Source organism: Macaca fascicularis, chromosome 2 (genome assembly GCF_037993035.2).
Source record: "Macaca fascicularis isolate 582-1 chromosome 2, T2T-MFA8v1.1".
Classification (NCBI taxonomy): Eukaryota; Metazoa; Chordata; class Mammalia; order Primates; family Cercopithecidae; genus Macaca; species Macaca fascicularis.
The window spans coordinates 35994347-36010700 of record NC_088376.1 but is presented as its reverse complement, the minus strand read 5'-3'; the positions used below and the strand labels follow the sequence as shown (position 1 = coordinate 36010700).

The following is a 16354-nucleotide window of genomic DNA, read 5'->3' as shown; positions in this document are numbered from 1 at the left end:
CAGCACTGCTCTACCCCAGTGGGGTCTCAGTCGACCCCATCATTACTTTCTTCTAAAGAAACCGCCAGGCCCATAGCCCTTACTAAAGCAAATATCCCTAAATCACAGCTGTTTGGACCAGAAGAGAGCATCAGCAGCTCTAAAATTGCATGGTATAAAGCTTTAACCGTCAGGATGATAGTTACTACAAAACCTATCATACTCCTTTTTTTCTTTTGGAGTTTGGTCTATACGCAGATCATTGGTTAGGTTGTGGGAACAATAAATGGAAGCAGGAACATGAGGAACAAGAGAGAATCTAAAACGGAAATGCTGAACCACATTAATCATCTAAAAGTAGAATATGGACTGACCAACATTGTTAGTGCACACATACCCTTGAGCTACAACAGATCAGAACAATCTTCCTGCTCCTGAGTTAAGTCCTGACTCCATGAGGTCCAGTCAGACTATTCGCTCATCCTAAAAGGCCCCTGAGATTCTTCACAGACTTGCCACATGACTGAAATTCTGTTTTCCTTATTTTCTCGTGCATCTTTAGTTAAGCCTTCCATTTTTAAAAGTAACTTGAGTTTCCATTCTTGTAATCAAAATAGTCTATGTAGGCCCCTTGGCAAGACGTCTAAAAGTGTTCTCCTTTTCTTTGCTAATTGCAGAACAATTCTCAGATCTCCCAATAGTCTACACATAGCCTCACAAATTTAGGGGCTACTTTGCCAATATGTGCAATCACAGAAAAAGAAAGCAAATGGCTGGAAAAGCCTTTCTCCCTTGGATTGTCTGTAAACTGCTCTTATTGCATTTTTCCCTCAGTAGATCACTGTCGTGTAGAGCACAATCTACTTTCAAGTAGATGTAGGAGATTTAGCTGCAGTGAATCAAAATAAAAATGCAGCATCTTGTGGGAGCCTCAGGAGTTCCTCTACTCTCTGTGGCACGGACAACCCCCTATGGTTTCTGGGTTGGTATCAAGCCTCTGAAAGCAAGTCTTGCAGTAGCAGACCCTGATTTTCCTGATCCCAATAGAATAATATTGGCTACCAACAGCGCTGCCAGCACCAGGGAAAATTAGGTGATATTAGAAATTAATGAACCAGACACTCAAAGCACCTGCATCTTCCCCGACTCTAATTACTCCTCCCTCTCCCCATCAAAAAAGAAAGAAATAAACCATCAAACTCATCTCTTTCTAGCAGTCAGTGATTCTCAATCAGAGTTGTAGGGGGACATCTTGATTGACACAATGACTTGGTTAGAATAATATGGGCATTTTGTGACCAGAGAGCCCAAATATCCTATAATAGACAGGAAAATTCTACATAACAATGATTCATTTCATCAAAATGCTAATAGCACCCACCTTGAGAAAACTGAGCCCCTTCCAATATTTAGGGCAGAAAAAAATGAGTGAGAAAGGCAAACTAAAGGGGAAAGAACATTTTAAAAATCTATAGCTAACATCATATTAAATGGTGAGAAAATAGAAAGTAGAAGTTTTCCTACTAAGATCAGGAACAAAGCAAGGAAGTGCCCTGTCACTACTTTTTTTTTTCAAACATTGTACTAGAAGTCCTAGGTAATGCAATAAAACAATAAAATAATATAAAAGGAATACAGATTGGGAAGGAAGAAATAAAAATATCTTTGTTCAGATGATATAATATGATCACCTATGTAGAAAATCTGAAGGAATCAACAACAACAAAAAAAAAACCTCTGGGACTAGTAAAGCAATTATAACAAGGTGGCAGGATACTAGAATAATATATAAAGGTCAACTGTTTTCCTACATACCAGCAATAAACAAATGAAATTTGAAATAAAAAACACAATACCATTTATTTTAATATTTCCTAAAATGAAATACTTAGGTGTAAATCTAACAAAATGTATACAAGATCTATATGAGGAAAACCAAAACTCTGGTAAAAGAACTCAATGAAGGACTAAATAGATATTCCATGATCATTGATAGAAAGACTCAATATTGTAAAGATGTCAGTTCTTCTCAATTTGATCTACAGAATCAACAAAATCCCAATCAAAATCCCAGCAAGTTATTTTGTGGCTACCAACAAATTGATTCTAATGTGTATATGGAGAGGCAAAACACCCAGAATAGCCAACACAATATTAAAGCAGAACAGAGTTGAAAAACTGACACTACCTGACCTCAAGACTTAACATAAAGTGCCATAATCAAGACAGTGTGGTATTGGTAAAATAACAGACCTATAGACCAACAGAACAGAATAGAGAGCCTAGAAATATACCTACATCAAGATAGTCAGCTAATCTTTGACAAAGGAGTAAAGGCAGTACAACAAAGCAACAAATGATGCTGGTAAAACTGAACATCCAATGCAAAAAAATTAATCTAGACATAGAACTTATACTCCTTACAAAAATTAACTCAAAATGGATCACAGGCCTAAATGTAAAAGACAAAACTGTAAAACTCGTAGAAGATAACATAGGAAAAAACCTAAATGACCTTGGGTGTGGCAATGACTTTTTAGATACAACACCAAAGGCATGATCCGTGAAGGAAATAATTTATAAACTGGGCTTCTTTATAATTCAAAATGTCTGTTCTCTGAAACATCAGGTCAAGAGAATGAGAAGACAATCCACAGATTGGGAAAAAATATTTTCAAAAGACATATTTGACAAAGGATATTATCCAAAATATATTTAAAAACTTAAAAGTCAACAATAAGAAAACAATCTGAGTAAAAACTAGTCCGAAGACCTTAACAGATACCTCATCAAAGAAGACATACAGATGGCAAGTATGCATATCAAAAGATGTTCTACATCATATGTTATCAGGGAAATGCAAATTAAAACAACACAACACTGAGCTATCATTACACATTTATTAGAATGGCCAAAATCTGAAACACTGACAATACCAAATGCTTGTAAGGATGTAGTGCAACAAGAACTCTCATTCATCGCTGGTGAGAATGCAAAATGCTAGTCATTTTGAATGACAGTTTGGCAGTTTCTTACAAAATAAAACATACTCTTACCATATAAGGCAGCGATCATGGTCCTTGGAATGTTCCCAGAGGAGTTAAAAATTTATGTCCACAAAAAAAACACAAAAAAACCTTGCACACAGATGTTTATATCAGCTTTATTCATGATTGCCAAAACATGGAAGCAACCAAGATGTCCTTCAGTAGGTGAATGGATAAACTGTGGTATATCCAGATAATGGAATATTATTCAGTGCTAAAAGGAAATGAGCTATCAAACCATGAGACATGGAGAAAACTTAAATGTTGGTTATTAAGTAAAATAAGCCAATCTGAAAAGGCTACATATTACATGATTTCAACTACATGACATTCTAGAGAATGCAAAACTGTGGAGATAGTAAAAGAAAAAATAATAGTGGTTCCTGGGGTTTAGTGAAGGGCAAAGGGGTGGGAAGTATGAAAAAGCAGAGCATGAAGGATTTTTAGGGCAGTGAAAATACCTATATACTATAATGATGAATACCTGTGATTATACATTGGTCTAAAACCAAATAATGTACAACACCAAGAATATACCCTAATGTAAACTATAAACTTTGGGTGATTATGATGTGTCAATGTAGGTTCATCAGTTCTAACAAATGTGCCATTCTGGTGGGTGATGCTGACATTGGGGGAGGCTATGCATGTACAGGGAGTAGGAGTAGGAGTAGGAGGAATATGGGAAATCGGTATCTTCCTCTCAATTTTGCTTCAACTTGAAACTGTTCAAATAAAATAAATGAGTGAATAAAGTATTTTTTAAAGAGAGAAAGAAAAGCAGGAAGAGAACAAGCAATGCATCCATCAAAAGTAAAACAGTAGGGTTAAGACTATTCAGGGATCAAGTCCAGGCTCTATCCACCTCCTTCCCCTCAACTCCAGCAATACTACTAATTGCCACAAACTCCTTATTCCCATTCCCTCTCCTATGCACAAGAATCTTAGACTCAGGAAACTTTAAATTATAGCTTTTAAAAATTGTGTGACTATATTTCCACATCTTTTCATTTGTTCTAATTATAATTTCTGAGCAACTAATATTGGTAATATTAATACATAATATAAACTGAAAATTCTTCCATGTTGCCAAAGGGCTTAATTACTAAATCTGTGCTGTAATATGTCTGTTGGAAAACTTGTTTAGAGACTAATTCTTCAGGGGATAATTCCTCAGCGATGAAGTTTGAGTATTAATACCCTCTTATGAAACACTTTTATTGAGCCAAGCTGAGAATTAGAAGTAGGGGAGGTGAAAATTCTCTTGCCACCTCTTCCAGACTCTTTGGAAAGCTCTAGGCAGTATCAAAAGAGACATCTTGCACAAACAAGCCTCACCATGAAGGGTCAGGGCATAGAGAGACCAAATGGAAAAAGACAGCTCAGCAGCCTTGAATTAAAGGGCAAATATTTCAGAGGCTGTGGATTTAATTATGTCAGAGACGTACCCATGGCACTTTCTGTAGCAGACAGATGCCTCAGTAAGGTAAAAAGTTCAGCAAGATACACTCACAGACTGAAAGTTTCCCCAGGATGGAGAAGCCCAAAACTTAATCCTGTTTTAAATGAGTTGAGGTCTTATTACAACAAGAGCATACTATCATTCTAAATGTAAGTTTCTGACAAATAGGGGTCTTCACAGGCTAAAGCAGTGCTAACAGATTTCTCTGATGATGGACATGCTCCCTATCTGCAATGTCCAATATGGTAGCCACTAACCACATGTGGCTATAGAGCACTTGAAATGTGGCTAGTGCGAGGAAGAACTGAATTTCAATTTAATTTTAATTAATTTAAGCAAGAAAAAGCCACATGTGGCTAGTGGCTACTGTATTAGACAATGCAGGAAAAGGCTTAAGGCATCATTTGAGAAAATGATCCAAGAGGTTATCACAAGAAAATCTTATATATGTTCTGACCACCTGAAAAAATACTTTCTCTGCGCCCTCCCCATTGTAAACACACACAGACACCATTTGTAAGAAGTAACTACATCAGAAACCACTAATAAAGCAATGCTTCTCAAATTTTAGCATCCATCAGGATCAATGGGAGTCTTGTTAAAACACAGATTATTACGCCTACTCCCAGAAATTCTGATTTAATAGTTCCGTACATTTCTAACAAGTATAAATTATTCTCATGCAGCAGGTTCAGAGGCCACACTTTTGAGTAGTACTAGAATAAAAACTTCAACACTCAAACACAAGCCTACTCCTAACAAAGCGGAGCTTCTTTCACTTTTCACCTCTCTTCCACACCAAAGTGCCTCTTTCTTCAAGGTACATGGAATCCTTCTTAAATATTCTTATAAGTTTTGCTTAACACTTAGGACTAAAAATGTATGAAGAATGCAAATAAACAAGGCTATCCATGATGGCTTCTCTACACAGTAGATTCAAAATATAGTATATTTGTTGGAAACTTTGTAAGAAAGTCTAATAAATCACAGGGACCAGAAACACAGCAAGGAGGAATGCAAACCTGCCGAGACAGTTTACATCTAATCCCTGCACTGGCCCTGTTTTAGAGTTAAACTGAGCCTTTCTATTAAAATAATGTAGGTTACTTCAGGTCGAGGTCAGAGTTATAGCCTCTTTGACCATTCCAACACATAGTACTAGAAGACTATCAAAAGAACATGTCATATTAAAACATTTATATTTATAATTCAAATGACATATATTAAAGATAACCCCTTTCCATATTCCTAAAGAAGAGAAGAAATAGAAATGTAAAAGTTTCTAGAATAAACACTGATCTCCAAACATTCTCTGGTCTTTATTGTATTGTCTGCAAAAACTGATCTGGACCAGCAGTCATTTGGGAGGATAGTTTTCCTTTGGAGGCTATTTCTTTACATCCTTTGGTCTAATAATACATGAGTCACTTTAACATTAGCAGATCACCTTGTCAAATGCAATTTCCTTGACTGCTCTTTTGAACAGCCTTCTTTCTGCCTCATCCACTCTTCCGTTTTTTAACTTTGCAAAGGAAAGTATTCATCCAGAATATATTATCACAATGAACCAGAACATGAAGCCCTTGAATAAACTCAGAATCCAGCACTCTTCATTATTTCCCATACCACACACCTTTGCCCTTCTTCAAACTCCCACAGTTCCTCAGTTAGTGCCATCAAAAGAATTAAGAATTACCCTTGGGTCCTAGAAATTAGGGAAGACGAGTATCGCTTCTTAGAATTGACAGAGTCCCCAAGGAGTCACACAGTACTATGTACATTACTTCATTAGACTATTTAGCTATTTATGTGTGTATATTTTACAGATAGGGAAAGTGAAACAAAATGAAGTTAAATGATTAAAATTCGATACCACAGAACTTCAGAGCAAGATTAAATCACTCTATCCCTTCAGCAGTGTTTCTCAACCAGGGGCAATTCTGCTCTCCAGGGGACATCTGGCAATGTCTGGAGACATTTCTGATTGTCACAATCAGGGAGGGAGATTCTGGCATTTTGTGGGTGGAGGTCAAAAACACTGCTGAACATTCTACAATGCACAGGACACTCCACACAAGAATTGCCTGGCTCAAAGTGTCAATAAATAGTGCAAGGTTGAGAAACTAAATCTGGTCCACTGGCATCTCTAGCATTACTTTATTTGGCCCCAAATCAATAATTAAAGAATGGCACCCTCCACAATGTAGTCCTTGTATAGTATTTACACAGAAACATACCAGCCAAGTGCTATTTCTGACATGCTACACTTTCTAATTACCTTTAAAATAGAGGATATACAGGATATAGTTTTAAAATAGAGGATATACAGGATATAGAGGAAATTGAGCAAAGTTAGCAAAGACCAGCTCCTTTCTTTTAATGAGAAAATCTAACTAAAACCAGCTCCTTTTCTTAGCAACCTCCAGGTGCTGAGTTATAGTCGGCATCTGGCTGCTCACCTGGACTCTTCTCCTGACGTACTTTGCAGCTGCCCTTTCTTTGCTTTATCTCCAAGCATGTGCATCACTTTAAAGCAATAATGATGTACATTTATTAGAATCTCCAGAGATCTCCATCCTCTAATTGTCTATTTTGTTCAGTAAATTGTACTCATTACTGAGCCACATGAGGCACCTAAAGATAACAGCCTTTTCTGGGTGCCCTCTGTCTGAGCCTGGATAATGGGACACTATCTAGCAAATGTTCAGCAGTATTGAGCCAACTTGCTTAAAAGAACCCTTCAGTTTTCAGCTAAGTATGTTTCTTTAACCTCCTATCCCTCGTTCCTAACCATCCTCAGCTTTTCTTCAATTTATATGAATCATAATTTTCTCTTCAAGGAGTCTGGTTTTAGTTTAAGCTCTAGAAGTTGGAGAGCTCAGAAAGGATGTGATGTCCTTTCCACATCAAACAGTGAATTTCTCCTTCCGGTCTCAAAAATCTACAGCACAAGTGAAAATTCAAAGCCAGTTTTGGTTATAACGTTGCCAGTGACCACACGCATTGTATGAGGGACTGCAAATAGATGAGGCATGAATGGGCATGTGACTTCCAGTGATGCTGGATAAAATAAAATGGAACAGGCAAAACCATGTGCTTTGCCAGTGCTATTATCCACCAAATCTGGAATTTTCAACACTTTGAGAAGTTATTTCCTTCATTAAAAAAGTGATTAATGAAGAAAAAGTTAAGCAGAGTAATCAATGAAGAAGGAAGGTGGTAGGTGAGGGAAACAGAAGCTACCAGACCTAACATATGACGTGGCTATAAGGAAATGATAATCAGGCCTGGTTCCCATCTCTACAGTGCATTTCAAGAGGGCTCAACAGCCCCTCCCATATAAATCACACCCTATACGAACTCACTAAAAATTCCTGTTTTGAAATATTTCCTTGCATAGATTCCATCCCATCACCATTGTCATGGTTTTCTCTTCATAACTGCTGCTTTGCATGGTACCTATGAGTTGAATCAATAAAGGCTTTTAGGAGCCTTTCACAGACAGGGCGTCATATTGCACTGACTCCAAGAGACAGGTGAGACAAGAGCCTCTATGAATTGGAAAAACAAGAAGAACAATGACAGAGAATGCCTTTGCCTTACCCTGGAGTAGAGGGTGTGGAAGCCTTCAAACGCACTTACATCCTCATGACCCATCGGCTCTGCTGCTTTTCACTGCCCATTCATTTCTGCATGTTGGATGACCACCAATCTATCACCAACTGGCAAAGATGAAAATGAAAAAATGCATTAGGCCAAAGGATCCACAACTTCAAGTCCCAAGTCACTGCTGAAGTGAATATGAGAGTACACTAAGTGCTTACCACATAGACTCAAACATGTATAATAGCTCAAGTTCAATAAAAGTTTATTTCTGATTCATGTATGCATACTGGACAGTTGAACATGTCAGTGGGGTGGACCTAATGCAGTGATCCAGGTACCCAGGCTGAGAAAAGTCCTGCCATGTTTAAAACATAATTTCCAAGGTTGCCCTATGGGTTCTCTCCATTCCAGTCAGCTAAGAATGGAAAACAGTATGAAGAAACTTGCATACGCATTCTCTGTGCTTTTTTTCCTAGAAGTGGATCACAATACTTTTCCACTTCCATCACATTCTGTTGGTTGGCTAAAACTCAATTACACAGTCACACTTAACCTTATGGGCTGCAGGGCAGTGACCAGACTCCATCATACAAAAGTGACTCCAGCCCAATCACGAAGACAGCATTAAGTTTAGAGTAGAGGGTTCTGAATGAGACACTAGCACAGTAACCTCGACTTAGTTACTTAACTACTCTGAGTCTCAGTTTCCTCAGCTGTAAAATACTGTTCCTCTCTCATAGACTCAAAATCGGCCGGGCACGGGGGCTCACGCCTGTAATCCCAGCACTTTGGGAGTCCGAGGTGGGCAGATCATGAGGTCAGGAGATCAAGACCATCCTGGCTAACAAGGTGAAACCCCATCTCTATTAAAAAATACAAAAAATTAGCCAGGCATGGTGGCGGGTGCCTGTAGTTCCAGCTATTTGGGAGGCTGAGGCAGGAGAATGATGTGAACCCAGGAGGCAGAGCTTGCGGTGAGCTGAGATCGCACCACTGCACTTTAGCCTGGGCGACAGAGTGAGATTCCGTCTCAAAAAAAAAAAAAAAAAAAAAAAAAGACTTGAAATGAAACAAAGCAGCACTTCAGAATTTTTTTTTAAGAGATAGGGTCTCACTCTGTTGCCCAGGCTAGAGTACACTGTGTGATGACAGCTCACTGCAGCCTTAAACTCCTCAGCTCCAGTGTTCCTCACACCTCAGCCTCCTGGGTAGTTAGAGCTATAGAAATGTGCCACCATGCCCAGCTAATCGCTTCTTAAATGTATATAGTGATGGAGTCTCACTATGTTATCCAGGGTGGTCTCAGACTCCTGGCCTCAAGCAATCCCCCTGCCTCAGCCTCCCAAAGCACCAGTTGTACAGGCACGAGCCACCAACTTCTTGGAATTTAAGGTGCATGTGCATCCTCTAGGCATCTTGATAAAACGCAGGTTCGGATTTAGTAGGTCATGGGTGAAGCCCGAGATTCTGTATTTCTAACCAGCTCCCACATAATACTCATGCTGCTGTCCTTTGGCATTTTGAGTAGAAAATAGATAAAGGATTAGAGAATATTTTTGAAAACCATAAAATGATTTGCAGATATAAAGAACTATTATCCTGGCACTAATTGATTATAAATAAATACCCAATTAGGCAGCATTTTTTTTTTTTTTTTTGAGACGGAGTCTCGCTCTATCACCCAGGCTGGAGTGCAGCGGCGTGATCTCGGCTCACTGCAAGCTCCGCCTCCTGGGTTTACGCCATTCTCCTGCCTCAGCCTCCCAAGTAGCTGGGACTACAGGCGCCCGCCACCACACCCAGCTAATTTTTTGTATTTTTAGCGGAGATGGAGTTTTACCATATTAGCCAGGATGGTCTCGATCTCCTGACCTCGTGATCCGCCAGCCTTGGCCTCCCAAAGTGCTGGGATTACAGGCGTGAGCCACCATGCCCAGCCCCTAGGCAGCATTTTTTAGGATATGTTTAGTCTGGGTACCAGGTACAATTTCTTAGAGTCACAGGATTTTGGAACAGGAAACAATTAAAGTAGTCACTACTCTCTCCCCTTATTTTCCAAACAAGGAAACAAGCTCAGAGAAATCAACCATGCCCCCAAAATCTCACAATAACTCAGCAATATACTGAGATTAGAATGCAGAAATTTGACATTACATAACATAATTAGGTTATTACATAAACCCAATTATCACCTTCTAAAGAAGGAAAGGTAATTTTTATTCTTCTACTAAAGCAAGAACAAATATTACTTTGGCCAAAAAGATACATAGCCAAAAAGGTGCCAGCAGGTGAATTCACCAACATAGGTCACTATGGTACCAAAAGCAGGCAAGGTGTCACAAGACACAAAGCAAGAGATTTTCAAGCAAATGTTTTTCAAAATTCAAAAATTTTGCATTTTTAAACAAGGATTTTTATTTCCAATTTATACAAACTCCCAGTCACTCCTATTCGGAAACAATTAGGAAAAGAGAGAATTTGGGATTGCAAATAGAAAAGGAAAATGATTAGACGAGGAGGAGCAGCAATTTCTGTGGTAAACCCCGGGTACAAATAAAGGAACCTAAAGAGTTTTTAAAATTCCTAGCATGTAAATTATTTTGCATCTCTGGGATCATGGTGGGTCCTAGGAGCCTAGAGTTGAACATGAGGTGTCGTACCTCAGAAGTCAAAAACTCCAAGTCATGAATTAGAAAGGAACTGAACATCTGGAAATCAAGTCAGATTGGGGAGAAGGAAACCTCTTAGTATGGGTGTCATTGTCAATAAAGCAACATGAATTTGAAAGTGCTTTGTTAAAATTAGGAGAGAGTACTTATTGAGGAAGGAATGATAAATGGAAATCAATACTCACATATACATTATTAAGATGGGTAAAATGCTATTAGCATCATTTAGTGAGCAATTTGTTAAAAGGTAAAAATGTTCCTACAAACTTCAATAAGTTTACCCCATACCTTACCCCTAACACTCTTCCACCCTAATGTTTTTCAGCTCCTCAGACAAGAACTCAGAATTCTTACCCTATTTTTTGTGTGTGTGTCACAGACCTCTTTTGTAGTCTCTTGAAGCCTAAGGACCCCCTTCTCAGAATTATGTGTGAAATGTATAAGATAAAATACATAAGATTACAAAGGAAGTGAATTATACGAAAGATTCTCCTATCCAGAGAGATGCTGGGGAGTCCATGAACCCAACTTAAGAACATCTGATTGAGGAATGATTCTTCTAGGATGATGAAAGTTTTTCCTTACAAGAAACAGCATATGCAGAAAAGTTTTAAAGCCTAAAGATGCGCAGTAAAAAATCCTGCTCACAATCAATCAGTGAAGAAAAGAATGCGCTGCAAAGAGAAGCCTGACCTTGAATTTCTGCCAAAACTCAAAGCTATTCATGCTGTTGCTTTAAAGCCCTACATTAAGGAATTACTCAGAAAATTTTCTTGGCCCCAGCCTTGTAGACACAGCATATTCTGTGGCCTGATGGCAGATGAAATAAAGCAGCATTGGAGAAGGGAAAACTATATTGAGTCCTGGGCTTGCATCCTAGTCCTCTAACTAGTTCTCTGCCACTAACTAGCTCTGTTACCTTAGTCAAGTCACTCATCTCTGAATTGAACTCTCTATAAACTGAGAAGGTTAAGTTAAATAATCTTCAAGGGTTTCTTCCTACTCTGAACAGTTAGGATCCTAACATAATGCACAACCATTTCTCTGGAAAGAAACATTAGCAAGACGTCTTTTTGCCCTAAGCTCACAGTATGAATATATTTTCTAAATAATTTTTAGAGTCTTCAGAAATACCTTATGAGAATCACCTAACCATAGAACTTTAGACTTGGAAGAGATTTTAAGAGACATCCACTATCTCATCAATCTCAGTGAACAAGTGAGAAAAGTAAGGTTCAGAAAGGTGAATAGATTGATTTTTAGTCACATAATAAAGTGGCATTAATGGACTGTTGGGCCTACTGCTATCTAGCACAAGCAGGATTTTAGTATTCAGCATTGGTAGTAAAGATAAGCTCATCAGTTCACTTGGAGAGAGAGAAAGAAACCTCAGATAACCTAAGCCATAGGATGGGAGCCACATAAAGCAGCAGGTGACTGGGGTAATGGCACCTAGAAGCAGTGTCCTATACCTCAGGCAGAGTCAAAGCTGGGGCCCTCATTACACACTATAACCTTCCCATCTCAAAGAACAGTAAACAACAGCTAGAGAACAAAGAACAGTTATTTCAAAATAGGTGGATGGATGAATTAACCCTGACTAATAACATCATTAAAACCAAAGCACAAGTTTGGGGCTGCTAATGTAATATTGAAAGGTCAGCATTAACTAAGAAAATCTAAAAACATCTGTTAGGAATTTTCAAGTTTTAGAAGAAATGAATTAAGAATTATTTTGACCTATCTTCTGTGGACAGCCCTGAAATACAGTGACTACTTTATCAGCATTATTTTTACTGATACTCTCACTGCTATCTTCAGAGCATGCACTTACCAGCTACTGTTCAGGTTTAAAATTCACATGTACATTTCCATAGTCCCATCCATGTGTGTAGACTAGTTTCACATGCAAGTAATTAGAAACGATGAAGTTGTTGGAAACTTTCATGAAATCGTGATTATTATGTTTAACTAACCAACGATATGTATGCTGGGTGCATTTAAAGCCTATGCTATGATGCTTGTCAGTTTACTCTCTGCCTTTTCCCTTCAGAAACATGCAAGTACAGTCAGTGTAATCACAGCCATTCCTCAATCCCCATGACACACATTATTCCTACCTTATGTAAACAGTTATGGCTTTCAGAACTATTTTCTTTGAGATTTTGTTTGAGGGCTGACATAGCCTTTCAAAATTTTCTGACTAGAGGCTACACACACTGCTGATTTGCCAGCTCCATAGTTCAGCTCCTCCAGGAATTCCCAGAGGCAGCAGTGCCATCTACTGGTAAGGAGGGCACAACTTGGTTTCCGGGAGCCTTGGGGGTGACACCAGCCAAGAACCTGAAGGAACGGCAGCCTAGATTTAGGTCTTTGAGAGCCCTTCTTTTCTCAAGCACATTACAAGCATAACTGATGCTTACAACCTGAGACACGTAACTACCACAGGAGCTTTCATCGTGTGAATGGTAGGTCCTCTGGAAGCCACATAAAGCCAGCCAGGCTAGCCAATGAGGCAGCTCTGCCTTGAAATGCCTCCTCAAGGATCCAAAAGCAGGCAGCAGAGCCCTACTGAATTAAACATTTCCTGGCTCTCCTCTTTCCCCAATGCTTCCCTATGAGATGATCTCACCCAGTGCCCCCACCTGTGGCACTGTTAGCCAGCTGTATCTTACAGTATCTGTCCTAAGGAAGGTGCTCAGATCCCTCTCAATATGAAGGCTCTTATACTTACACAACGTGACACAGATCCTCCTCAAAGGACACTACTGCTTAGGCATGCAGGTCGGACTCTAATCTCTCTCATTCACTCTCTGTCCTTCCCGTCCCTGACCCAGGGGACAGAAACGACAGAAAGGAAAAGATTTTGTTGTTGCTTTGAAAGCAACACTAGTGGGCTTTTATTGAATCAGAGAATAAAACCTTGTCCTATAGGTCACTGAAGTATGTTGCTAGATGGACTAAGCCTGTCAATCTTTTTGTTATCCCCTGCATAACCTAATCAGTGTTTCCCAACCTTTTCAAAATCCCTGCCTCCCTTCCACAGGCCAAACAAACAATGCATACCCTCTGTGGTTTATGGAACAAAGATGAGTTTCTTTCCTCTGAAAATAGAAGTGCATACTATGCCACCTACCTTACCCTCAGCATTCTTTTCTCCCCTCTACTCCATGCCACTTAAAAAAAAAAAAATCTCTGGCCGGGCATGGTGGCTCACTCCTGTAATCCTAGCACTCTTAGAGGCTGAGGTAGGTGGATCACGAGGTCAGGAGTTCGAGACCAACCTGGCCAATCTGTTGAAACCCAGTCTTTACTAAAAAATACAAAAATTAGCAGGGCATGGTGCCGCACACCTGTAATCGCAGCTACTCGGGAGGCTGAGGCAGGAGAATCGTTCGAATCCAGGAGGTAGAGGTTACAGTGAGCCGAGATCGCACCACTGCACTCCAGCCTGGGTGACAGAGTGAGACTTTGTCTCTAAAAAAAAAAAAGAAAACTCTGATAACGTTTTAAATTATTCCCACTAATTTGGTTTGTGTGACAGTCTATCAGGTGATAACCTATATTTCACTTTACTAGGGTCATTTGTGATATTCTGAATGAGCTTTGCAACAACTTGTTCTTTTACTTTCATTCATCTCAGAAAACCGACAAAAGTTGATTTGCTGTGGCTGATAAACCTGAATTTGATCCCCTTAACAAATTTAGGTGTTTCCTCTTAAAAAAAATATTTATCTTGCCTAGTAAACTGATTTATTAGCAAGTGTAGACATTTCACAGGCATGGGGTGTGTTTTAGAGGTTTGAAATCAGGTCGTTTCCTAAAGAAACATGATGTTGTACAGGAAATGTTAAGAGCTATAAAGGGCTTTGAAGGTATCAGGATGTCCCCAAGGGACAAGGTAGTGAGACCCTTGCCCATCTCATACCAGAAAGAGATCTGAATGAATTACATGGAAACTCCAGAACACAGTAATATCTTCATAATGAGTTAGTTGAACCATTTCTTACGGAGTCGATTACCAGGTGTATTCAACAAATCAAGAAGTTAACCCGTGGAAAATTGAAGGGACTTTTTATGTTTGCCTATGAGCTGTCTGGGAAAATGGAGGAGAGGCAGGGAATACCTTGCACAGCTCAACCTGCTCTTAAGTTCCTGGACACACCTTCCCCTTTTTAAAGTATGATTTAAAGGCAACAATCCATCTCCCCCGGACTCCCATACAAACCTCTTTTGGCAGCCAAATGGTCTTCATCAAGCACACACTTTTCAAAGAATTAAGGAGGTCTGAGTAGGTGTAGTTTAGACCCTGCCTTCCCTCTCCCCACAACCCAGTAACATGCTGAAAATAAGTAATTACCCTCCTGGGCACCCCCAGGAAAACCTGTTTACAGAAACTACAACTCTTCCTCTGAAAAAAACCTTATCTTCTTAAGGAAGAATCTCAGTGTGATGGTCTGGTCTGCAGTTCACTGCAGGCATTTCCCTCCTCACCATTTACCAGTCATCAGTTACGCTGTATCTGAAATTCCTTTTTGTAGCCTCTCATTTAGACCGGCTCCACCGGTGCCCAACTGCTTAGAAAAAAAAAAGAAAAAAAAATAGCCTCTGAACGAATCTCTGGATTCCTCCAGCAGGCTCAAAGCGTTCAATTTCGCTGAAACTCTGGGGTGAAAACCGCCAGGTCCAGCGGGCAGAGCAACCTCCCGGGCAGCACGGGGGTTCCGTTCCCGGCGAGGCCGCCCGCACCTAGGCAGGAGGGCTCTTCGCACAGCTGCGCTAGAAATTCGGTTTCGCTCGCGGCCGCGGGATTAGTTCGAGTCCCACGGGCTGGCCAAAGTGACACTACATTTCTTCTTCGTTCTCCCATGTGACAAGTCCCCCTGCATTAAAGCCGCCTCCTCCTCGGCCCCAATCCAGGTCCAGCGCCCCTGACGCCCGCGCCCCATCACCCGCACCCTCCACCTGGGGAGGGGGTTCATGCCAGCAACCCTCCGGGCGGGAAACAAAGGCGGAGGCAGGGCTGCCCGGTGGGCAACTACCCTCGGGCAGACCCGTCACCGCAGTGGGGAGGATGGGAAGGTGCCTGAGAGGATAGAAAAAGGGAAACCAAGGCAACTGGGACTGCATCCTCCCCGAAGCTGGGCTCCCGGGGCAAGCTGACCCCACACCTCCCCGCGCCCCGCCCAGCCCTGCCTAACCCGCTTGCCGGGACCCAGCATGGGAGGGACTGGGGGCCGCCCGCAGCGCCGCTTACCTCGGGAGAAGCGCTCCGGCTCCCTCCGACGGCTCAGGAGAAAGCCCCACCACTCGCGCACGCGCTCTCGCGCACTCGCGCCTTAGCCCCTCGGGCCCCCGCGCGCGCCTCTCAGACTGGGCTCTAGCCCGCCCCGGCCTTGTCCGTCAGCGTCTGCAACAGCCAATCCGGTCGCACAGAAGGCTCAGCTCCAGTCACGTGGTGAGACCAGCCAATCACCAAATTGCCCTCGGCAGCGCCCGCTCCGATATCCCTGGGGGTTCGGTTGCTACCTAGCGGAGCGGGTGTGAGGTGGCATAAAGGGTTGAGTCTCTGTTTTGGGGGGCTGAGTGGC

At 40.9% G+C, this 16354-nt stretch overlaps 1 protein-coding gene across 8 annotated transcripts in view; it reads right to left on the bottom strand.

The window, feature by feature from the left end:
* Positions 1 to 16077, bottom strand: part of TMEM108 (transmembrane protein 108) — a 337530-nt gene extending 321453 nt beyond the window's left edge. For 6 of the 8 annotated variants that reach the window (XM_065539910.1, XM_065539917.1, XM_005545784.4 and 3 more), the window contains exons 1-2: positions 16021 to 16077; positions 8092 to 8210 (exon numbers count right to left, since the gene is read on the bottom strand). The gene's annotated coding sequence lies outside the window, so the exon portion shown is untranslated. Of the gene's footprint in view, positions 1 to 8091; positions 8211 to 14116; positions 14241 to 16020 lie in introns of all 8 variants that reach the window. The other 2 variants (XM_065539909.1, XM_065539911.1) reach the window with 1 other exon arrangement.
* Positions 16078 to 16354: the final 277 nt, after the last annotated feature.